The sequence below is a fragment of the Siphateles boraxobius genome, unplaced genomic scaffold (genome assembly GCF_051911475.1).
Source record: "Siphateles boraxobius isolate OS27281-9 unplaced genomic scaffold, OSU_SipBor_1 12, whole genome shotgun sequence".
In the NCBI taxonomy this organism is placed as follows: domain Eukaryota; kingdom Metazoa; phylum Chordata; class Actinopteri; order Cypriniformes; family Leuciscidae; genus Siphateles; species Siphateles boraxobius.
The window spans coordinates 34,497,412-34,522,652 of record NW_027508722.1 but is presented as its reverse complement, the minus strand read 5'-3'; the positions used below and the strand labels follow the sequence as shown (position 1 = coordinate 34,522,652).

The 25,241-nt window shown below is 40.5% G+C and overlaps 1 pseudogene; it reads right to left on the bottom strand.

Annotated features, from left to right (window-relative positions):
• Window positions 1-1,488: 1,488 nt before the first annotated feature.
• On the bottom strand, window positions 1,489-15,969 carry LOC143714438 (uncharacterized; annotated as a pseudogene).
• Between the last annotated feature and the right edge of the window lie 9,272 nt (window positions 15,970-25,241).

Genomic DNA, 25,241 nt, shown 5'->3' with positions numbered 1-25,241 from the left:
GTTGATGAGTCGCCGTCTGCGGTCAACCCTACCAAACACCAATCAGCAGCTCTTGCCAAAAATTGTCAGCAGGAAGGATGTCAGAGCAAAAAGGTTGCATAAACAACAGAATCAAAAAAGCTATTATGACAGATCGGCTAGACCCTTATCTCAGCTCAAGGAAGGACAGGCAGTTAGAGTACGGGGGCAAGGATACTGGAAACCAGCCGTTATTGTCAGAACACCCGACACTGAGAGATCATACCACGTGCGTACTCCTGATGGACGGGAATATCGACGAAACAGACGCCACCTCCTGGACACGAAGGAACCCCAGGACTGTTCGGACATATCCTCAGGGCATGATGGTGCGGAGCTGTGTGAAACACCCATTAACAGTGCACCACACAATGGTATTATACACACACCTGACCATACTGGTGATCTCCCCATTCCTTACAGAACCAGATATGGACGCCAGATAAAGCCCAGAGTCATTCTGGATCTGTAATTGTAAAAGGGTGTAGGCGGATCGCTGCCCTTAAGAAAAAAAAAATTTGTTCAAAATGTTCAAACAATTGTGTTTTCTATATGTGACAATACATTAATATGTGAACACATAGAGTATGCTAATTCTTCAGTAGAATAATCTATTGGTGCTTTAGTTCGTGCATGTGACTTTTTGAAAGCTGAATGTTCTTTTTAGTTAATGTGATATGCAATACTTTTCCTTATATCGTTTTATTTCAAAAGAAGGGGGATGTAGTATTCTTACATTCTGCTAAGAACCAATCATATGCATAGACAGAGTATCCTGTGTTCTTATTGGCCATGACACATCTCAGTAAAATGATGCAATATAGCTTTGAACAGTCCAGTATGCATCTTGCGATTAAAGATTTAGCACTCATGTTTGCATGTATGATCTGAGTTAATAAATCCTCATGATAAAATGACTTCGGTGTGCACCTAGAGTTTCCTTGAATACCTCATCATATTAAAAGCAAAAGCATTACAGATATAAACATATATAAAACACAACTCAATATTAATAAAGCTTATTTGGTAAATGAAGGTAAAATATAACACAAAATTACAATCTCTATGTGCACGAGCTGAGCACGTGAGCATTCCTAAGAGTTTTCATGAATGATTAAATAAAAAAACATAATATTGATTTCAACAGGGTTGCTGCATTTCACAGTTAAATGAACACATTCATACATGAAAAACTAACAAAAACAAACTGCTGGTTAAATAAATGTATTGATATAAGGGAAACACAAGTGAGAGCATTTAAAATTCTCTTTGTATTTTTTCAATAAACATGTGAAGCACTAAGCAATGAACACAAGGCCCAAAAACATCATAAAGAATTAAAAGCAAAGTCCAGTGCTATTAGTTCCTTTTACAGTATCACTGCTATATTTTCAATAGTGTCTTACTGTAAATTCGAATATACAGAATTCAAAATAATCACTTTACATTAGGTAATTTTGCAGATGCCGTTTATTTAAAGCAACTTACAAATGGAAATCCGGCTCTCTTCTTGAAGTTTTCCAGTGTTTCAGCTTTTGCAGGCTCATTTCCTACAGCTTCTCAATCAGAAAATCAATGTGCTGAAGTGTGTTCAGTGAATCAGTGTTGATTGAGATCTTCTGCAGAGTATTCACACAGTGAAAAGCTTCAATCACCAGCTTTATTTTCTCTTTCTCTAATTCTTGCTGTTCTTCTTCCAGCTTCTTGAACACAGACACACTGTCACCATTTTTGACATTATATTTCTTCTTTAACTCTTCATATGTCCTCTTCTTCTTTGTCTTTGTTACATATATTTTTGCTTCTTCGTCGTGTTTGCTGTAGAGGCATTTATTTGTACACACTGTACAATGATAGTTTCTCATCACACTGCACCATGAGAGATTTTTGACCAACCCACTATCTGGATAATGACAGTTCTCCTCACAGACGCTGCAGCACATTGCCTCTTTGGCTTTAGAGCGATCAATATCAACCTTCTCTTTATAGGGCACGTCAGCTTCATACTCAAAGTTCTTATTTTCTTCAACAACTTTCTTGTTGTTCTCCAGGGCAGCTTGAGTTTGTTTCAGCTCATTTTGCTTTAATTCTGTCGTTTGAACGTGCTTTTAGATTAGAGATATTTGCCTCCAGCTTCTTCCGTTTCTGCAACACATCTTGAGTCATCTGCAGGGATTTTGGTTTTATTGTGTCAAGAAACTTGAACAATCCTGCCATTCCTCTAAAACTGAGATTCCATGATTGTTCCTGTATATTTTCATCATCTTCTTCATCAGCAGCTTCTGACTGTCGGTTGTTAAACAGGAAAAACACCGGCTGATTCTGTTCATTCACTGCACACTTGATTTCAGACTGTTTAACAGCCGTCAGGACATTTTTAGGAGGAGCTCCAGTTGAACGTGTGAAGAGCAAGACGATGTTTTCAGCATTATCTTTCCCAAATAAAGACTGAACAGCATCAAATATGTATATCTGTATGTCAGAGAGACGATGTGTTGCTTGAATCAACAGACACACTGCATCTATTTCATTATAAGCTAAGCAAACTAACAGCGATCTGTTTATCTTTTTCTATACCAAATGTGTTTGAATATCCTGGTGTATCAATGATTGTTAAATCGATTGGACTCTTTTGGTCATAAAACCAATAAACAGTGATGCTGGAGGTCTGACTGTGAGCTGATATTCGGTCTCTCTGATCATCTGTGATCTCAAACCAAACCTTGTCTTCTCTCTGAACATCTAATATGTAGTTGATCATCGCATTGATTAGTTTTGTTTTTCCTGTTCCTGTTTCTCCCACCATCAGAATGGTTTTATGGGGTTTGTTTTTGTCTTTCTCTCCAACGGTCATTTTCCTATATGTTTCAGATTGATCCATATTGTCTGTCTTTGTTAGCAGACGATATTGAGCAGGATTTCTTTAATTAAGATGCTTTTCTTGATGAGATCATATTTGTTCTGTATGCACAAAAACACAATAACAATAAAGATGTTGTTATGTGCTGAGAGATGGAGGACCAAAAGGCGAGATTCACAATAATACAGTCTTTAATGAAAATGAGAAGAGAATCACTGAATCAATAAGGAACATAAATCTTCTTAGGATTCTAAGGAAACAGTCAAAACAGAAAACTTGGCTCGTAGAAATAGAACATAAACTGCGAGTAGATGGTCACAGGATCTCCTGATGCGCAGCAACGCGTTAGGCGAAGTTGAGGTCCCAGTGGAGACTACAGAGGGAGAAGAGACCCGCCGAGAGCGAGGGTACCGTCGACTGGATACCATGTCTGGTCAGGAACTCAGCGTCTGAATTGGCAGGGCAGAGTTCAGTGAGTATGTAAGAGAACAGATAAATATACCGGCTCGAGGAGATGCTTCCACACGAATCTCACAGGACAGGACAAGACAAGACACGACTCGAACAGAGAGGTAAGAGGAATGTACTTTGCATGAATAGCTTGCAATAAACTGACAAAGAGACAGACAAAGAGAGGGTTAGAAATAGTAAGAGGCATTAGGGGAAAGGAGGAACAGGTGAGCGGAGATTAAGGTGAAATGGAACAACGGAACCTGATGAGACTAAAGTGATAGTGTAGAGAATGAGTTTGTAATGTGACCACAAGAGGGAGACAGAGAAGGGAGGAACCCGGATCATGACAGATGTTCATGTATAAATCTTGTACAATGTCATATTTTGAAATCATCATCAAATTATAAAATGTTCACCAACATCCCTGATAAAGGCCCTTTCACACTAACTCAAACAAGAAAAGGGGTAATTATTATACATTTAATTTGTCATTTTCAAGTGTCAGTTTAGAATTGTTGTAATGTTTTCTGTTTTGTATACATTGGTAAATAAATTCTTTGTTAGTTAAATTGCATCTGTAGAAGATTTTATTATTTAGAAAATAAGTAATTTAGTTATACATGTAGGGCCTACACTATTATTTCCGCTGTCTGTGACTTTGGTTTGACTTTCTGAAGCCTGAAGAAAGGCCTGGAATGTTGCATGCAGCAGAAAATTATATTCTAGTATGTCACATGGTACAAAGACCTCTTACCCAAAAATATATATTGTATAGGGTGTGTTACCATCTTTGGAAAAGGATGAATGGTATATAATCTGGAGTCATTTTCTGCAGAAGATGCTCGGCTTTGTTGCAAAATAAAGTCTCAGACTGATCTCATGAAATGGCGTATGTATGGCACGCCAATTCGTATGCCATTTTGGCGTGCTATCAAGACGCATAATCGCTTTTTAGCGTGTTTATCAACGCCGTTTGGCCTCAATTGACTTACATTACCTTGCGATTGCATGTTAATTTACGCCAAGTTCTCCTGAAAAAATAACTTCTGTTCGGTTTTTTCCGACCCTATGCGGAAACATACGAAGTGCGCTTTGAGAGCACAGTCACGTGACTATCACGAAGTGATGTGAAGTTCGAAACATTTTACTGACTCTCTTGTTCGATCTCGTTCATCAAAATGAACGAATCTTTTTTCGAGTCATTTCGTTCATTTAAGGGGCTTTAAATGTTATAGCTACTTTTAACAGGCAAATTCCCCGAACACATCCACCTACGCAATCTTGATCATATTCTGACTTAAGAAATCCTTATTATTCAGTCAAAAATTATTTACAGGGATCATAAATAATTAATTTACCTTGCGAGTCTTTCGTTCATTTGACACGTGACAGACGGAATGAATGAACAGATCGTCACGGATCTCATCACGTGAGTTTTCATCTTTTACAACCCACAAGTGTTAAGATTACCTCTGAAAAGAGAAAAAACAAATATATATATATATATATATATATATATATATACAAACTGCAAGTCTTAGGCACATTTGACCCATATAGAGCACCCACTGCGTTGTTTTAGCTAGCAGCTAATCATTAAGCGCTAGCTAGCTAAGTTACGCTGCTCATCCGTGTTCAAGTGGTTAGTGTAATTTACATTGATGTACCAACAACATGTTTTAAAGTTTTTTTAAAATGAATATTAAACTAATAGGCATACTAACGTGCCATGATGAAGTTGGTGAATTGCTAATGCCCCCCTTCACAATTTTTAACATCTTCATCTTGAATGGCTAAAGATGGATGTTTGCACATTTGTCATGTATAGTATGTCAAATAATGACCCTATCATTTAAATTAAATTGCCTTTCTTCCATGTTTAGTGTTCACTCCAGTATATCATCATCCGAACAGGTGTAGCCTTACACAAGGGTTATGGTGTATTTCGTATCTGTGATCATTTTTTTGTCTAATTCAACCTTCCTTTACTTTGCAGCATTCCAATCTTCTTCAACTCCCAATCACACCTACCTCTTCCAACCCTACAGTTGTCCTCCTTAAAAAACGTCACCAACGGCTCTTTTAAGAGCCATTCTTCTCTCTCTTCTTTTAAAAAAAAAACTCTTTTCCATATTTGTCACATTATGTGTTACTTTCTACACTTACATAATATCTACACACAATGTGGCTGCAGAAATTTTAACAAGGGTGAGGCATATGACTTTCTGCAACCAGTAGAATCAGAATATTAATGGAATCAGAATGTTTGTAATACTAACACTAAATGGGTACACAGAATAACATTTGTAGGCATGTAGCTATAAAAACATGCTCAATTTGGACTAGTCGCCCCATTCTTAACACAGATTGGGTTCGATGCCTGTCTAACCGGAACTTGCTATCGTAGCTCTACTAACAGAGTTTTAAATTCGCGTTTATATACCACCACATAAGACAGACATAGCATAGCCATTGATTTCTGAATGTAATCATTCGAGCTGATGCAAAGCATGCCAAAAAAACGTAATTTTGCATTTAGCAAATCCAGTACCTCACCTTACCACACCTGCTTAGCCGATTTGAAAAAGGAATCAATCACATCCGGGGAACTGCGTAGACGTAGGAAGGAACCACATCCGGGGATAATGGTTAGTTTCGGCCTTTACAGTCTATGGTTTCAGCGTAGACATACACGCGGAATCACACCGGGGATGATTGTTAGTTTCGGCGTCGACATGCACGCGGAATCACATCCGGGGATGGTGGTTAGTTTCGGCGTAGACATACACGCGGAATCACATCCGGGGATAATTGTTAGTTACGGCGTCACATACACGCGGAATCACATCCGGGGATGATTGTTAGTTTCGGCGTAGACATACACGCGGAATACCAGCGGGGAAAAATGGTTCGTTTCGGCGTAGACATACACGCGGAATACCAGCGGGGGATAATGGTTCGTTTCGGCGTAGACATACACGCGGAATACCAGCGGGGGATAATGGTTCGTTTCGGCGTAGACATACACGCGGAATACCAGCGGGGGATAATGGTTCGTTACGGCGTAGACATACACGCGGAATGCCAGCGGGGGATAATGGTTCGTTTCGGCGTAGATATACACGCGGAATGCCAGCGGGGGATAATGGTTCGTTTCGGCGTAGACATACACGCAAAATCATATGCGGGGATGATGGTAGTTTCGCTCAGAATATTTAACGGCGTAGACATACACGCGGATAGCTCAAAATGCGCACAGATAACACGCCACTTGGCTTTAGAAAGTGGCGTGTATGTTTACGCAAAGTCATGATGTCATGTTGAAAGTCTAATATTTCTGGCATCAAAGATCTCTGAGAAGTGATAGAAACCACAACAAATGGCACCCCAGATGTGACTTGGCTTAGGAACTGAAGGAACTACGAAGGGTTTCACTGGATGACCAAAACAGACAACAGTGGCCACTGTACTTTAAGGTGAGCAGTTTTTGCTTAAAATTTATTTTGGTCACCATTGAGAAAAGCTTTGCCAAATTTAAAGAACAAAAAAAAAATGTAAAAGGGGTCTTTGATTCCAGAAAAATTGCATACATTGTCTTTGACGATATCAAGTAATTTTTAATAGCGTGGCGTAGGTCCCAGTAGTATTTGCCAGTGATTTGTATTAACTAATAAGAATATCAGTTATTGATTTGTATGTACTGATAAGGATATCAGTTATTGATCTGTGTTTGCTTGTCAAGAGGGCCTTGAAGGATGATAAGCAAAAGCATGCACATATATAAAATTAACTAAGTGTAGGTGCTGAAGTCTCGTGTAGACTAAGTCCTATACCACTCTGTTGTGTTGAGGAAGTGAATCGCAGAGGTCTATGGATAGGATAGTTTTTAAAGTGTATTGTTGTTCACTGTGTTGAGGAATTGCAGCAGTGAATCTTTAATGTATTGTTTATAAACTAAAAATTGAGCAGAAGTGATCATTCAGATCTGACAGGGAGTAGAGAACAGAATAGTTACATTTAAATATTGATTACCGTAAATAAAAGACTGTTATATTGATTCCAACAGGGTTGCTGTACAGTTAAATGAACACATTTATACATGTAAAATGATCCAAAAACAAAGTACTGGTTAAATAAATGTATTGATATAAGGGTGTAAGGGCCACTCATTGGCCCAACGACGGAATCCAACTGTGTGGGCGAAGGGAAAATGCGTGTAGGTCTTTTCAGCGTTCCAGGGAAGTTCACTTTTTTAGATAATTATTAGAATTTAGTTTCACTAATACTTTAGCTCTACGCTTAATCTGACTCCAATATCGAATGATAATCAAACTAATTTCTTCTTAGAAAATAATCATAAATATTGAATTTGAGTTAATTTAGATCTTTGATTATTCTGGGCATTTCATAATTTCAATTATTCATTCAATAAGGGACCCGATACTGCACAGAGTCACACGCCCCGTTCATATGCGCCTTTAGTTTGACCTATCCTGGACACAGATCTGCGGTAGCACCAGCCTCCTCATAATCTACTAGAAACAATGATTTCAGAATCATTGAAAATCAATGCCCCCTCCCCTGGCCCCTCTGCCAGGGCGCGGTTGCTAACTGTGCCCCCACATCGGGCCGCTATGCCGTCCACGTCCGCTGCCCCTCCGGGGGGACGCCTGTGGTTCGCATGATCCCGCTGGTTCAGTTCCTGGGAACCTGGTTAGAGCTTCCCCGTCTGTCCCGCTGGGTCGCGCAGACCATCAGGCTCGGCTATGCGATTCAGTTCGCACAGTCTCCTCCCCGCTTGGGGAGTCCGCTCCACTTTGGTCGGTGGCTATGTCCCCATCAGGAGAGCAGAGATTGCCACCCTGCTGGCGAAGGGTGCAATCGAGACTGTCCCTCCAGCCGAGATGAGGTCCGGCTTCTACAGCCCCTACTTCATTGTCCCCAAGAAAACCGGTGGGTTACGGCCAATCCTGGACTTGCGCGTGCTGAACCGCTCCCTTCACAGGATGCCGTTCAAGATGCTCAAACGCATTTTCGAATGCATACGGCCCAGGATTGGTTTGCAGCGATCGACCTGAAGGACGCCTACTTCATGTCTCTATTCTCCTTGACACAGACCGTTCCTTCGGTTTTCTTTCAGGGGCAGGCATCCAGTACGCGGTTTTCCCTTTCGGGCTAGCCCTGTCTCCTCGCATCTTCACGAAGGTCGTCGAGGCTGCCCTTGTTCCCCTTCGGGAACACGGGGTTCGCATCCTGAGTTATATCGACGACTGGCTGATCATAGCTCACTCTCGAGTTCAGGTTGCGAACACAGGGACCTAGTGCTTCGGCACCTAGCTCGTCTGGGCCTTCGGGTCAACTGGGAGAAGAGCAAACTTTGCCCCGTGCAGAGGATCTCTTTTCTCGGTATGGATATCGACTCGGTCGCCATGTCCGCGCAGCTTACGAGCTAGCGCGCGCGCAGTCACTGCTGACTTGCCTGAGACAGTTCGAGGGCAAGAGTGCGGTTCCACTGAAACTTTTTCAGAGGCTCCTGGGGCATATGGCTTCTGCAGCCGCGGCAACGCCGCTCGGATTGCTTCATATGAGACCGCTTCAGCTTTGGCTTCGCGACCGAGTCCCGAGGTGGGCATGGCAACACGGCACCCTCCGAGTAACAGTTACTCCGACCTGCCGTCATACCTTCACCCCGTGGTCGAACCTCAGTTTTCTACGGGCTGGAGTGCCCCTGGAACGAGCTTCGCGGCATGTTGTTGTAACGACAGATGCCTCCTCCACGGGCTGGGGTGCCATGTGCAATGGACGTGCTGCCGCGGGCTCCTGGACAGGACCCCGTCGCCTCTGGCATGTCAGTTGCCTCGAGTTGCTGGCCGTACGTCTTGCTTTGCGCCGCTTCCGGGCCGTGCTCAAGAACCAACACGTACTAGTCCACTCAGACAATACCGCCACTGTAGCGTACATCAACCATCAAGATGGTCTACGCTCCCGCCGTTTGTCGCAACTCGCTCGCCACCTCCCCATATGGAGTCAGAAGCATCTGAGGTCGCTACATGCCATTTATATCCCCGGAGCCCTGAACTGTGCAGCCTACGAGCTCTCACGGCTTCAGCCACTCCCTGGAGAATGGTGACTCCATCCCCAGTCGGTCCAGCTGATTTGGGACCAGTTCGGGGACGCACAGATAGATCTGTTTGCCTCCCACGACTCGACCCATTGCGCCCAGTTTTATTCCCTGACCGAGGGCACGCTCGGCACGGATGCTCTGGCGCACAGCTGGCCGCAGGGCCGCAAGTATGCGTTTCCCCCAGTGAGCCTTCTTGCGCAGACCTTGCGCAAGGTCAGGGAGGACGAGGAGCAGGTCATTCTGGTCGCGCCGTACTGGCCCGCCCGGACCTGGTTCTCCGAACTAGTACTCCTCGCGACAGCACCTCCACCTATGGTGCCACCACCTACGGCACCCTCGTCCCGATCTCTGGAACCTCCACGTGTGGCTCCTCGATGGGACGAGGCAGGTTTGAGTACCCTACCACCAGCGGTGGTGGCTACCATCACTTCCGCTAGGGCGTCGTCCACGTGACACGTCTATGCGTTGAAGTGGAACCTCTTCGTCAGCTGGTGCTCTTCTCACCGAGAAGACCCCCGGAGATGCTCGATCAGCGTTGTGCTTTCCTTCCTTCAACAGGGGCTGGAGTGAAGGCTGTCTCCCTCCACCCTGAAGGTCTATGTTGCCGCTATTGCCGCACACCATGACCTCATCGAAGGTAAGTCGGTAGGGAAGCACGACCTGGTTATCAGGTTCCTGAGAGGAGCGAGGAGACTAAATCCGCCTCGCCCTCCTCTCGTTCCCTCTTCGGACCTCTCAGTGGTTCTAACTGCCCTGAAGAGTGCTCCATTTGAGCCCCTGCAAACAGTTGAGCTTAAATTCCTGTCTATGAAGACAACGCTCCTGGTTGCACTGGCCTCCATCAAGAGGGTAGGGGACCTGCACGCATTATCCGTTGACGAAGCGTGCCTGGAGTTCGGGCCGGCTTACTCTCACGTGATCCTGAGACCCCGGCCTGGATACGTGCCCAAGGTTCCTACCACTCCCTTCCGGGACCAGGTGGTGAACCTGCAAGCGCTGCCCCTGGAGGAGGCAGACCCAGCCTTGCACTGCTCTGTCCAGTACGCGCTCTCCGCGCCTATGTAGACAGGACGTAGTGTTTCAGGACCTCAGACCAGCTCTTTGTCTGTTATGGTGGGAAGCTGAAGGGAAAGGCTCTCTCAAAGCAAAGGTTGTCTCACTGGATAGTGGACGCCATTGCTTAGGCATACCAGCAGCAAGGTCGACCGTGCCCCCTTGGTGTGACTGCCCACTCCACCCGGAGTGTGGCATCCTCTTGGGCTCTAGCGCATGGCGCCTCGCTAACAGACATCTGCAGAGCTGCAGGCTGGGCGACACCTAACACATTCGTCAGATTCTATAATCTCCGAGTGGAGCCAGTGTCCTCTCGTGTACTCGCTTCAACCAGCTAGTACCGGACACGCTCAGGTGTCTTCGCTTGCTCGCCATTCCACTCCACGGACTGGATACGTGCGATATTCTCCTCAGGTGAGCTTCCCCGAAAGCCCTGAGCTCCTCCAGCACTCCTGACGTCGGCGCCAGTGTCTATTGCCTGCGCGTCGGCTAGGTGCCTCCCGTGTGCATGGTCCCTCCTCTGAGCGACCCCCACATGTGTATTTCCACTGTAAGCCTCTTGAGCATGTGTCTTTCCCTTGGCAAGCCACCTTGCCACCCCTGGGGTTGAAATATTCCACCTGCGGCTGGACACCCCAGTGTTCTCCATATGTCTCCTTCGGGTCATATGTGTATTCTCTAAGTCCCCCCCTCTGGGTTGGCAGTAATTGCATATTTCCCCTAAACTTTGGGATATGCTCCCCAGTGTACCTTGGTATTCCTGGGCTAAATAGGAGTCCTTCGTCCGTGCTAGTCTCACGACAGGGATCTCAGATTTACGCAGGGCACTGGAAGACAGCTGAGGTGGCGTGATTAGACTGGTAACCCCATTCGTCGTCATCCGACGTAACTCGGAGTGACAACGAAAGGGAACGTCTCAGTTACGTATGTAACCCTCGTTCCCTGAGTAGGGAACGGAGACGTTACGTCTTCCTGCCACTCTCCGCTGTACCGCGGGGATCGCCTGAGCTCAGTCTTGGCTCCTCAGCGAAGAAACATATCTGCTTGCTGCCGGCTTCCTCCTTTTATACCCACGAGGTGGGGCGGAGTTACGCAATGCAAATTCCGCAGACCCATGGCATTTCTTTGCCATTGGCTCGTTTTGTAATACTCGAAGTTGATAGGCTTTCTAAGCGAAACCCCATTCGTCGTCATCCGACGTAACGTCTCCGTTCCCTACTCAGGGAACGAGGGTTACATACGTAACCGTAGACGTTTTCTTTCGTTTCCTGAAAAGTAACGGTTTTGGACATACAAGGCTTCCGTCCGACAGCGATGATTTGTGTGTGTGTGTGTGTGTGTGTGTGTGTGTGTGAAAGTGTTTGAGCAGCTGCAGTTTCAGTTCAGTCTCTGTGACTCTGACTGACGGAGGTTTTTGTACGACTCTTTATCACTGTGTGAACACATCATCACCACTGTGATAACTCTGACAGTAATAATGTCCAGCATCTTCAGTCTGGACTCCACTGATGGTCAGAGTGAAATCACTGTTAGATCCACTGCCACTGAATCTAGATGGAGTTCCTGACTCGAGGCTGTCCGCTGCATAAATCAGGAGTTTAGGAGCTTCTCCAGGTTTCTGTAAGTACCAGGATAAGATATAAACAGAACCAACACTGAACACATCTGTGCTGGTTTTACATTTGATTGTCACAGTTTGTCCTGGTTGTTCTGCTGTTATTGAGGGACTCTCACCAAACACACACAAACGAACCTCAATAAACACTGTTTCTCTAAACACCTCCACCAAACTTTATTTGGTGAAAGAAGGTGAAAGATCCTTTCCGTTTCTTTCAGGGAAGATTAGCGTAACGTGCTAATATTTTGTGTTTCATCCTCTGTTTCTGGCAGGGAAGTTAAATGTGATGTGTTGGTAACAAGGAAGGTTTATCAACAGTTTGATCTGTGACATAAGTGTAGACTCTTTTGATCAGAGAAGTTTTAGTGTTTTTGATTGTGTGATAAAGAAATCCACAAAATGGTTAGAACGAATGCTAGGCTGGTTCCAACAACTGAAAAACTTGGTCTTGCGACTCCTTTGTGGTCAGATAGTGAATTTAAAACACTGTTAGGAGAACAAATGAACCTAATAGTCACTGAGAAAGTTAGAAAAGAACTAACGCAGAAATATGAGATTCATCCAGACAAAACTTGGTCGGTAGATGAGTGTAAAAAAGTACTAGGAGCAAGTATTCGCAAGAACAATGTGAAAGGCATAATATGTTGCCATAGAGAATTTGGTTTAGCACTAGCTACAGAACAGTCTAAACGCAACTCAGAGCTAGAGAAACAGATTAATGAGCTCCGGGCTAAAGTTTCCTCTTTAACCAAGAAATTGAACCGCAACAAAGATGCAGAAAAAACTGATGGGGAAGAAGTAAGTCAGCCTGATAACATTTACCCTGATTTACGAACGTTCTTTGAAACAGATGTAGCCGTCCAATCAGTCACTGATAAGCCTGTTAATTCAGTTTATGTGTGTGGAGCTAGAAAAAGATCACAGGGAATTGAGGAAAATGAAAGTGTTTCTACCCACCCTTCTATAGTCCGAATACAAACTGTCGCAAAAGCCCTTGGACCTAAGGATATAGAACGACTCTCTGAGAGTTTACCCTCACCACGTAAACAGTTTTCTGAATTTAGAAGGGCATTCATAGGCAAAATTCGTCTATATGACATGTCGTTCACAGAAGTCACACAGTTAATGTTACATATTTTAACTGATTCTGAATTCAACAGTTTTGAATCTGCAGTGACTTATGAACTACAACATGCCAGTAGAGGCGATATGAGAGAAGGTGTTTTGAAAATCCTAAAGACTATCTTAGGACCCAAAATAGACTGGTCTAGAGTTACTAGCTGGGTACAAAAGAAAGAAGAAACGTTAAATGAATATACTGAACGGTTTTGTCAGTCAGCCATAACTTACAGTGGAATAGTGGATGATTCCGAAAGTGTGCTCGATGACAAAGGACCACTAATTCGTATCTGGTCAGATGGCCTTGTAGCCGAATACAGAAGAGCTTTGCCATTCCTAGATCTAACTTGGTCTAACAGAACTCTCAGAAGTAACGTTGACAGGTTAGCTGCATGGGAAAGAGATGCTGATGTTAAAACCAAAGTGAGAGTAGCAGCAGCAGCTACATTTAGCACAGCAAAACAAGAAAACAGGTGGTCTAAAAAAGAAGGGAGCTGCCACTATTGTGGAAGATTAGGACATTGGGAGAAAGAGTGTAGGAAGAAATTGCAAGATACAAAAAGAAATGCTATGCATAATTCTGCTCCTTCTCAGCCTGCTTACAACCCGGAAGCAGTTCCGCAAGTGTCCACTGAAACTTTAGGACAGCTTGTTCAGGCTCTTTTAAGAGCACAAAAAGACCAGGAAAAAAACTAATTGTTGGGGCTGTGAGTAGCTACCTTACCCCTGTAATACATCATAATGACACAAGAATTTTTGTGAAAGGTAGCATACAAGAGAAAGAAATTGATTTTTTGCTTGATACAGGTGCAGAAATTACCATAATTCCTACAAAATTGGCTAAAGGTTTAGACATTCCGTACAAGAAAACCAAATTTTCTTTAACTGGCGTAATAGGTGAAGATTCTGATTTGTATGAAACCCCGCCCATAGATGTTTGTATGGAAGAATGTCACCTCAAAGCGTTCAATGATTTGAAGAGAGCACTATGTCAAGCACCAGCATTAGGAATTGCCCAAACTGATATACCATTTGTGCTTTATGTCCATGAACATTTAAGCTTCATGACTGCATGTCTAATGCAAGATCATGGGGGCAGTTTACGCCCAATTCATTACTATTCTGGTAAACTTGACATAGTAGCTCAAGGTATGGGCCCATGCCTCAGAGCAGTACAGGCAGTGCATCTAGCGCTTCAGGCTTCATCAGGAATGGTGTTAGGACAGTCTGTAAACGTAAGATGTCCGCACGCAGTGTCCGCATTAATGAATCAAGCAAAAGTCACTTCTGTCACTTCCTCTCGCTGGGGAAATTGGTTAGCAACTCTCACAGCCCCGAATATTGTCTTACAGCGTGCACCTGTCACGAATCCGTCCTCATGTATGATGTCTGCTATGACTGAAGTTTTGTTAGAGGATGAAGGAGAAATGACACACGATTGTGTTACGCTTACATATACACCTATGAGTGAAATAAAAGAAACTCCCACAGAGAATTCAGAATTTGAGTTGTTTGTTGACGGTTCAGCTCAAGTAATTGAAGGTAACAGACGAGCAGGTTATGCAGTAACGTCCACCACGGAAGTGTTAGCTTCAGGACGTCTTCCAGATCATTTTTCAGCTCAAGCTGCAGAACTAGTAGCCCTAACAAGAGCATGCACGCTAGCTTCAGGATCAGTTGCTAATATCTACACAGATTCCAGATATGCTTTTGGGGTAATTCATGATTTTGGTGTCATTTGGCAAACCAGACAGTTTCTAACTTCTGCTGGATCCCCCATTAAGCATGCTGAATTAGTGAAAGATCTAATGTTTTCCATGAAACTTCCAAAGAAATTAGCAGTGATCAAAGTGAAAGCACATCTCACAACTAATACTACGGAAGCTAAAGGTAATGCTCTTGCTGATATGGCAGCTAAACAGGCTTGTTTCTATGCAACTGTACAAGTGTGTTCAGGTAGTGCAGCACAGAAGACAATTATGCCTCCTGAATCAATAATTGATCGGTACAAAGACGTTCCTCTGTATGAAGCATGGACATGGTTAGACAAAGGAGCCACAGTGGATTCATCTGGTTGCTGGACCAAAGGGGGAAAGTATGTCGCTCCCGAATCACTGCTGCCATATTTGGCTCAACAAATACACAGTTTAGGTCACAGTGGTCCAGCAACGATGAATCACAGGTTCTCAAATCAGTGGTGGAATCCAAAATTCAGAAATGTAGCCACAGAAACAGCCAAGAGGTGTGTTACATGTCAGAAAAATAATGATATACCAGCAGCCACTACACCAGCAGCACATACCCCAGCTCCACCAGGACCATTTCGTCACCTGCAAGTTGATTACATATCATTGCCTCGTTGTAAGGGAAAAACTGATGTTTTGGTAGTAATAGACAAGTTCTCAAGATGGGTAGAAGCTTATCCAACAGGGCGTGCTACAGCTGCACATACTGCTAAATGTCTTGTCACTGATTTCATTCCCAGATGGGGATTACCAGATTGGATTGACTCAGATCAAGGTACACACTTCACAGGACAGATAGTCAAGGAAGTGTCTAGAATGTTGCAGATTAAGTGGAACCTTCACTGCCCCTATAGGCCACAAGCATCAGGACAGGTTGAACGTGCAAACAGAACAATCAAAATCAGGCTAAGCAAAATGCATCAGGAAGGAGTACCATGGGTTGAAGCGTTGCAAGCAGTACTGTGTAGTATGAGAGCATCACCTAACAGAACAGTAGGACTGAGCCCTCATGAGATTATTACTGGACGCCCCATGCAGATGCCAGGTGTGATTGATCTTAGAAATGCTGATGTACACATTACCTCAGATGCCCTGATTGCTTACTGTGAAAACCTAACAAAGGCGGTACAGAGTGCCAGAGGGAGAGTTGAGTCATGTTGGCAGACTTCACCAGAAGGGGGACACACAATCATCCCAGGTCAATGGGTCATGATAAAGTCATTCAGAAATAAGCCATTAGAACCAAAGTGGCATGGGCCACATCAAGTGATGTTGATTACAGCCGCTGCAGTATTGTGTCAGGGAAGGAAAACCTGGACTCATTGTACACACTGTAAGGTTGTTCCCCCACCAACAGGGATAGGTTAGGACACAGAACCAGTGAGGAGCCCCGGGAAGAACCGAATGCAATAGGCTTCGGGGGTTAACCCTGGGGTGAAGACTTCCCTCATAGGCCCTATCCTAGTCCATCCTTACCTCACTGTTCTTTAGGTGTCAAAGGAATTAAGAAATAGGGAGAGATGGAACGACAATAGCAGACCCAGAAAAAGTTTACAACCCTAGTGTTTGAACAAATACTGCTCTACTGCTTAGCAGACTCGGAAGTTTACAACCCTAGTGTTTGAACAAATACTGCTCTCCTGTCTTTTGTTTTCTTTCTTACTCTGTGCAGATACCACTGATGACTTCCCGAGACCCATACGCACTGACCTCGTCATCTGCGTATGAAGCCACAAGAAAACCTCAAGAAACAACTTGACCCTCTTCCGAGCCAACTATCACAAAAGGATAAAGAAAAGAAAAAGAAAAAAATACACAACGCAGAGACTCACATACGAAACCTTCAGTCATCCATCAACATGATCAAGATTGTCGTACCAGTAACATCACAGACACTCTCGCTTCGCACAAGATAATGATCTTACAGAACAGAGTGGCCTTAGATTACATTCTAGCAACGGAAGGAGCCTGCACCATCATCGGACCTGAGTGCTGCACCGGGTTTTAATGGATCCAACAGAGAACTTGAACAAAATCCAACAAGACATTCTTGATCTTTCAGCAAAATTACACCAGATGACTGAAGTAAATTTTTCATGGTTCGGAAACTTGATTGGGAAACCCTGGCTGTGGATAAAGGAAATAGCAATTCTGCTGTTATTTCTTCTAATAGCGTACTATCTATGCGTCCACAGTATCAAGTGTTTCATTCAACAAATGACTCACGCCCCTCACAAAGAAATGACAGTTCCAAACAGAAAAGACTATTACCCTTAAGAACTTCACGGACCCTAAATTTGCATGTTTGTTTCTGTGTCAGCATGCAATTGCAGAAAAGCAAACATAGAACACGCATTATGTGCCTGTAACGATCACAAGTTACAAGAATGAACTTTTAAGTCTTTAAATTTGTATTTTGTGAGAGTTATTTAGAACTCTCAAAGGGGGAACTGTAGGATTACAAATTTTATTTTAAATGTATAATTGAGCTTCCAATACAATAGCATAGAAACTGAGAAAGTTTATTAGTGTGAATTTTGTATCTAAGGTAAATGATGTCACAAACCTGCCTGTTCCTGTCTGTCCAGCTCTCTATTGTAAGTTAAATTGGTCAGAGCACTGAGACTATCACCTTTTGTCTTTATGCACTGCCTGGCCATTAAGATAATGTGAAGGTATCGGTGAAGAGTCTGGCTGATTGGATTAGGATATTTACATTACACTGTTATGCTGATTGGATTAGGATTGGTAACACTCTCAGTCTAGGGCACATCCTTAACCCAGATGCCTCATTTGCATGCTTTTGTTTCCACCTTTATGTAACTCCTCCTCCTGAAAGGGTATATGAACTAAATGTATACTGCCTTAGTTAGACTTGATTGAGATGACTACAGCGACGCAATAAAGAACTTATACCTCAACAATCTCCTGGTCTGCAACTCTATCTTTTCTACACTTGAGAAGAAAAAGTTCACAACAAAAGAAAGAAATATAGAAAGATTATTTAGAAAGAAAGAGAGAAAGAAAGAAAGAGAGATAGAAAGATTGTGTTCATAATTGTATGAATTCATGAGTTCATAAGTGTATGAGTTTATAAGTTTATGAATTCATGAGTTCATAAGTGTATGAATTCATGAGTTTATAAGTGTACGAGTTTATGAGTTTAGAGTTTATAAGTTTAAATGAGTAAGAGTTCAGAGTTTATTAATTTATGAGTTTGAGTTCATAAGAGTTTGAATTCATGAGTTTATAAGTGTATGAGTTTATAAGTGTATGAGTTTATGAGTTTAGAGTTTATAAGTTTAAATTAGTCTAAGAGTTCAAGTTTAGAGTTTATTAATTTATTATGAGTTTAAGAGTTTAAGTGTAGATAGATAAGTGTCATAGATATATGAGTTTATTAGTTTAAATGAGTCTCAATGGCTCATATAGTATATAGAATGGCAGTTTGATTCAGTCTAGGGCTTCAAGGTATTTAGATTTGAATTTTTGACAGTTGGGGAGTTTGAAAATCTGAACATTCCGCCATGTTAAGTCAATGGGAGTTTTTTCCGACTTTGATCGTCATTTTTAGGAAAACCGTAAGTCCGATCAGTTAGAAAAGATATAGCATACCGAGTCAGAACAGTCTGAGTGTCTGTGCCGAGTTTGGAGTATGTGGAGTTAAAGCTCTAGTAGGAGATAGAGTTGTAAATTTTTGACAGAATAATAATAATAATAATAATAATAATAACTAGAAAAAGTTCGTCGAGACAAACTTTAAGTTGGCTTGTGAAAGTTTGGACCAATAAGTTTGAAGAAGTTTAAATTAGTTTAAAGTTTAAATTAGTTTAAATTTTAAAGTAGTTTGAAGTTGAAATTAGTTTAAAGTTTAAAGTAGTTTAAAGTTTAAAGTTTAAAGTTTTAATGGTTTAAAGTTTAAAGTAGTTTAAAGTTTGAAGTATAGTTTGAAGTAATTTAAAGTTGCTAGGGTGTTTCTAGTGGGTTGCTAAGGTGTTCTGGGTGGTTGCCTGGCGGTTGCTAAGGTATTTTAGGTGGTTGCTAGGGTGTTTTGGATGGTTGCTATGGTGTTGCTTGGGTGTTCTACGGTATTTTGGGTGGTTGCTATGGTGTTGCTAGGGTGTTTTAAGGTATTTTGGATGGTTGCCATGGTGTTCTGGGTGGTTGCTATGGTGTTGCTAAGGTGTTGTAAGGTATTTTGGGTGGTTGCTATGGTGTTCTGGGTGGTTGCTAGGCAGTTGCTAGGGTGTTCTGGGGTTGCTAGGCAGTTGCTAGGGTGTTCTGGTGGTTGCTAGGGTGTTGCTAGGGTGTTCTAGGGTATTTTGGGTGGTTGCTATGGTGTTGCTAGGGTGATTTAAGGTATTTTGGGTGGGTGCTAGGGTGTTCTGGGTGGTTGCTAGGCAGTTGCTAGGGTGTTCTGGTGGTTGCTAGGGTGTTGCTAGGGTGTTCTAGGGTATTTTGGGTGGTTGCTATGGTGTTGCTAGGGTGATTTAAGGTATTTTGGGTGGTTGCTAGGGTGTTCTGGGTGGTTGCTAGGCAATTGCTAGGGTGTTCTGGTGGTTGCTAGGGTGTTGCTAGGGTGTTCTAGGGTATTTTGGGTGGTTGCTATGGTGTTGCTAGGTGATTTAAGGTATTTTGGGTGGTTGCTAGGGTGTTCTGGGTGGTTGCTATGCAGTTGCTAGGGTGTTCTGGTGGTTGCTAGGGTGTTGCTAGGGTGTTTCTAGGGTATTTTGGGTGGTTGCTATGGTGTTGCTAGGGTGATTTAAGGTATTTTGGGTGGTTGCTAGGGTGTTCTGGGTGGTTGCTAGGGTGTTCTAGAGCATTTTGGGTGGTTGCTATGGTGTTGCTAGGGTGTTTTAAGGTATTTTGGGTGGTTGCTAAAAAGAAAGAAAGATTGAAAGAAAGATTAGAAAGAAATAAAGATAGATAGAAAGATTAGTTAGAAAGAAAGAGAGAAAGAAAGAAAGAGAGATAGAAAGATTAGTTAGAAAGAAAGAAAGATTAGTTAGAAAGAAAGATTAGTTAGAATGAAAGAAAGTTAGAAAGTAAGATTAGTTAGAAAGAAAGAAAAAAAGAAAGATTGAAAGAAAGATTAGAAAGAAAGAAAGAAAGAAAGATAGAAAGATTAGTTAGAAAGAAAGAAAGAAAGATTAGTTAGAAAGAAATAGATTAGTTAGAAAAGAAAGAAAGAAAGAAAGATTAGTTAGAAAGAAAGATTAGAAAGAGAGATAGAAAGAAAGATAGAAAGATTAGTTAGAAAGAAAGAAAGATTAGTTAGAAAGAAAGAAAGATAGAAAGTAAAATTAGTTAGAAAGAAAGAAAGAAAGAAAGAAAGATAGAAAGATTAGTTAGAAAGAAAGAAATATAGAAAGATTATTTAGAAAGAAAGAGAGAAAGAAAGAAAGAGAGATAGAAAGATTGTGTTCATAAGTGTATGAATTCATGAGTTCATAAGTGTATGAGTTTATAAGTTTATGAATTCATGAGTTCATAAGTGTATGAATTCATGAGTTTATAAGTGTACGAGTTTATGAGTTTAGAGTTTATAAGTTTAAATGAGTAAGAGTTCAGAGTTTATTAATTTATGAGTTTGAGTTCATAAGAGTTTGAATTCATGAGTTTATAAGTGTATGAGTTTATAAGTGTATGAGTTTATGAGTTTAGAGTTTATAAGTTTAAATTAGTCTAAGAGTTCAAGTTTAGAGTTTATTAATTTATGATGAGTTTAAGAGTTTAAGTGTAGATAGATAAGTGTCATAGATATATGAGTTTATTAGTTTAAATGAGTCTCAATGGCTCATATAGTATATAGAATGGCAGTTTGATTCAGTCTAGGGCTTCAAGGTGTTTAGATTTGAATTTTTGACAGTTGGGGAGTTTGAAAATCTGAACATTCCGCCATGTTAAGTCAATGGGAGTTTTTTCCGACTTTGATCGTCATTTTTAGGAAAACCGTAAGTCCGATCAGTTAGAAAAGATATAGCATACCGAGTCAGAACAGTCTGAGTGTCTGTGCCGAGTTTGGAGTATGTGGAGTTAAAGCTCTAGGAGGAGATAGAGTTGTAAATTTTTGACAGAATAATAATAATAATAATAATAAGTTTAAGTACAATATCAGTAAGTTGGCTCTCACAAGCCAACTTAATAATAAGTTTAAGTACAATATCAGTAAGTTGGCTCTCACAAGCCAACTTAATAATAAGTTTAAGTACAATATCAGTAAGTTGGCTCTCACAAGCCAACTTAATAATAAGTTTAAATAGGATTTCAGTAAGTTGGCTCTCACAAGCCAACTTAATAATAAGTTTAAGTACAATATCAGTAAGTTGGCTCTCACAAGCCAACTTAATAAGTTTAAGTACAATATCAGTAAGTTGGCTCTCACAAGCCAACTTAATTAATTAATCACAGAAAGCTGCTGTCGATCCTGAAAGATCGATACTGATGTTGTATCTATTCTAAAGGATAGATCCTCACATAAAACCAGTAATTTTATTCATTTAGAACGAATTTATTTTATTCAGATATGATGCAATAAATCGATTATACGTGACCGTAAAGGCCTTCACATTGTCACACACACACACACACACACACACACACACACACACACACACACACACACACACACACACACACACACACACACACACACACACACACACACACACACACACACACATAAGCTGTTCTAATAATTATGATGCTGAAAATTCAGCTTTGATCTCAGGAATAAATTACATTTTAACATATTCAAATAGAAAACAGATCGCCTATTTTAAATAATATTTCACAATTTTAGTTTTTACAAAGATTTACTGTATTTTTGATCAAATAAATTAAGCATTTGTAAGCATATTAGACTTCTTTTAACATTAAACATCTTACCGACCCCACATGTAAAATTTAAAATAATTATTCTAGTTTGTGCAACTACATTTAGTTTTTATTGAAAAAAAGTTCATATACATAGTGTTATGTTCTGTAATTGATGTTAATAAATCTGTCAGAAGAAAATGTGCAAAATTGGGGGTACAACACTGTAACCCTTTAAAAACAATAACCATACACACAACTAATTACAGGCGCATCGAGAGGACAAATCACAAAATCTTTTAGTGGTCATGAAAATGTATTCAGATTAAGCATATTAATGATGCATTCACCTCATTTATCACGACACACTGCTTCTGTTCCTGAATGCAGTTTACATGCTGAATATGCAATAACAGCAGCATCACAGTTATCTTCTTTATTTTGTTACAGTTATATGTATAATATGACAAATCTAGGAATCTTTGCTGCAAAATAATTAACTATGTTTTTGTTTTCCTTTGTCAAACAGCTCCTGTTTTTACCCACCATCCTTCCCTGTAACCTCCACCTGTCTATCTTTATAAGAAACCAATGGCTCTTTTAAGAGTCACTCTTCTATCTCTCTCTCTCTCTCTCTCTCTCGCCTCCACCAAACACACACAAACGAACCTCAATAAACACTGTTTCTCTAAACAACTCCTCAAAACATCAACAGAGAAACAAAAGTTTTGAAAGAAAAGAGAAGTAGAGAACTCACATTCAGCAGCACTCACTCCCAACACGCACTCCCAACACGCACTCACAGAGAGAGAGAGAGAGAGAGAGAGAGAGAGAGAGAGAGAGAGAGAGAGAGAGAGAGAGAGTGAGAGACTGACAGTGAGAGTGAGAGACTGATAGTGAGAGAGTGAGACTGAGAGAGAGAGAGAGAGAGAGGAGAGAGAGAGAGAGAGAGAGAGAGAGAGAGAGAGAGAGAGAGAGAGAGAGAGAGAGATAGAAGAGTGACTCTTAAAAGAGCCATTGGTTTCTTATAAAGATAGACAGGTGGAGGTTACAGGGAAGGATGGTGGGTAAAAACAGGAGCTGTTTGACAAAGGAAAACAAAAACATAGTTAATTATTTTGCAGCAAAGATTCCTAGATTTGTCATATTATACATATAACTGTAACAAAATAAAGAAGATAACTGTGATGCTGCTGTTATTGCATATTCAGCATGTAAACTGCATTCAGGAACAGAAGCACAGTGTTGTGATAAATGAGGTGAATGCATCATTAATATGCTTAATCTGAATACATTTTCATGACCACTAAAAGATTTTGTGATTTGTCCTCTCGATGCGCCTGTAATTAGTTGTGTGTATGGTTATTGTTTTTAAAGGGTTACAGTGTTGTACCCCCAATTTTGCACATTTTCTTCTGACAGATTTATTAACATCAATTACAGAACATAACACTATGTATATGAACTTTTTTTCAATAAAAACTAAATGTAGTTGCACAAACTAGAATAATTATTTTAAATTTTACATGTGGGGTCGGTAAGATGTTTAATGTTAAAAGAAGTCTAATATGCTTACAAATGCTTAATTTATTTGATCAAAAATACAGTAAATCTTTGTAAAAACTAAAATTGTGAAATATTATTTAAAATAGGCGATCTGTTTTCTATTTGAATATGTTAAAATGTAATTTATTCCTGAGATCAAAGCTGAATTTTCAGCATCATAATTATTAGAACAGCTTATGTGTGTGTGTGTGTGTGTGTGTGTGTGTGTGTGTGTGTGTGTGTGTGTGTGTGTGTGTGTGTGTGTGTGTGTGTGTGTGTGTGTGTGTGTGTGTGTGTGTGTGTGTGTGACAATGTGAAGGCCTTTACGGTCACGTATAATCGATTTATTGCATCATATCTGAATAAAATAAATTCGTTCTAAATGAATAAAATTACTGGTTTTATGTGAGGATCTATCCTTTAGAATAGATACAACATCAGTATCGATCTTTCAGGATCGACAGCAGCTTTCTGTGATTAATTAATTAAGTTGGCTTGTGAGAGCCAACTTACTGATATTGTACTTAAACTTATTAAGTTGGCTTGTGAGAGCCAACTTACTGATATTGTACTTAAACTTATTATTAAGTTGGCTTGTGAGAGCCAACTTACTGATATTGTACTTAAACTTATTATTAAGTTGGCTTGTGAGAGCCAACTTACTGATATTGTACTTAAACTTATTATTATTATTATTATTATTCTGTCAAAAATTTACAACTCTATCTCCTCCTAGAGCTTTAACTCCACATACTCCAAACTCGGCACAGACACTCAGACTGTTCTGACTCGGTATGCTATATCTTTTCTAACTGATCGGACTTACGGTTTTCCTAAAAATGACGATCAAAGTCGGAAAAAACTCCCATTGACTTAACATGGCGGAATGTTCAGATTTTCAAACTCCCCAACTGTCAAAAATTCAAATCTAAACACCTTGAAGCCCTAGACTGAATCAAACTGCCATTCTATATACTATATGAGCCATTGAGACTCATTTAAACTAATAAACTCATATATCTATGACACTTATCTATCTACACTTAAACTCTTAAACTCATCATAAATTAATAAACTCTAAACTTGAACTCTTAGACTAATTTAAACTTATAAACTCTAAACTCATAAACTCATACACTTATAAACTCATACACTTATAAACTCATGAATTCAAACTCATATGAACTCAAACTCATAAATTAATATACTCTGAACTCTTACTCATTTAAACTTATAAACTCTAAACTCATAAACTCGTACACTTATAAACTCATGAATTCATACACTTATGAACTCATGAATTCATAAACTTATAAACTCATACACTTATGAACTCATGAATTCATACACTTATGAACACAATCTTTCTATCTCTCTTTCTTTCTTTCTCTCTTTCTTTCTAAATAATCTTTCTATATTTCTTTCTTTCTAACTAATCTTTCTATCTTTCTTTCTTTCTTTCTTTCTTTCTAACTAATTTTACTTTCTATCTTTCTTTCTTTCTAACTAATCTTTCTTTCTTTCTAACTAATCTTTCTATCTTTCTTTCTATCTCTCTTTCTAATCTTTCTTTCTAACTAATCTTTCTTTCTTTCTTTCTTTTCTAACTAATCTATTTCTTTCTAACTAATCTTTCTTTCTTTCTTTCTAACTAATCTTTCTATCTTTCTTTCTTTCTTTCTTTCTAATCTTTCTTTCAATCTTTCTTTTTTTCTTTCTTTCTAACTAATCTTACTTTCTAACTTTCTTTCATTCTAACTAATCTTTCTTTCTAACTAATCTTTCTTTCTTTCTAACTAATCTTTCTATCTCTCTTTCTTTCTTTCTCTCTTTCTTTCTAACTAATCTTTCTATCTATCTTTATTTCTTTCTAATCTTTCTTTCAATCTT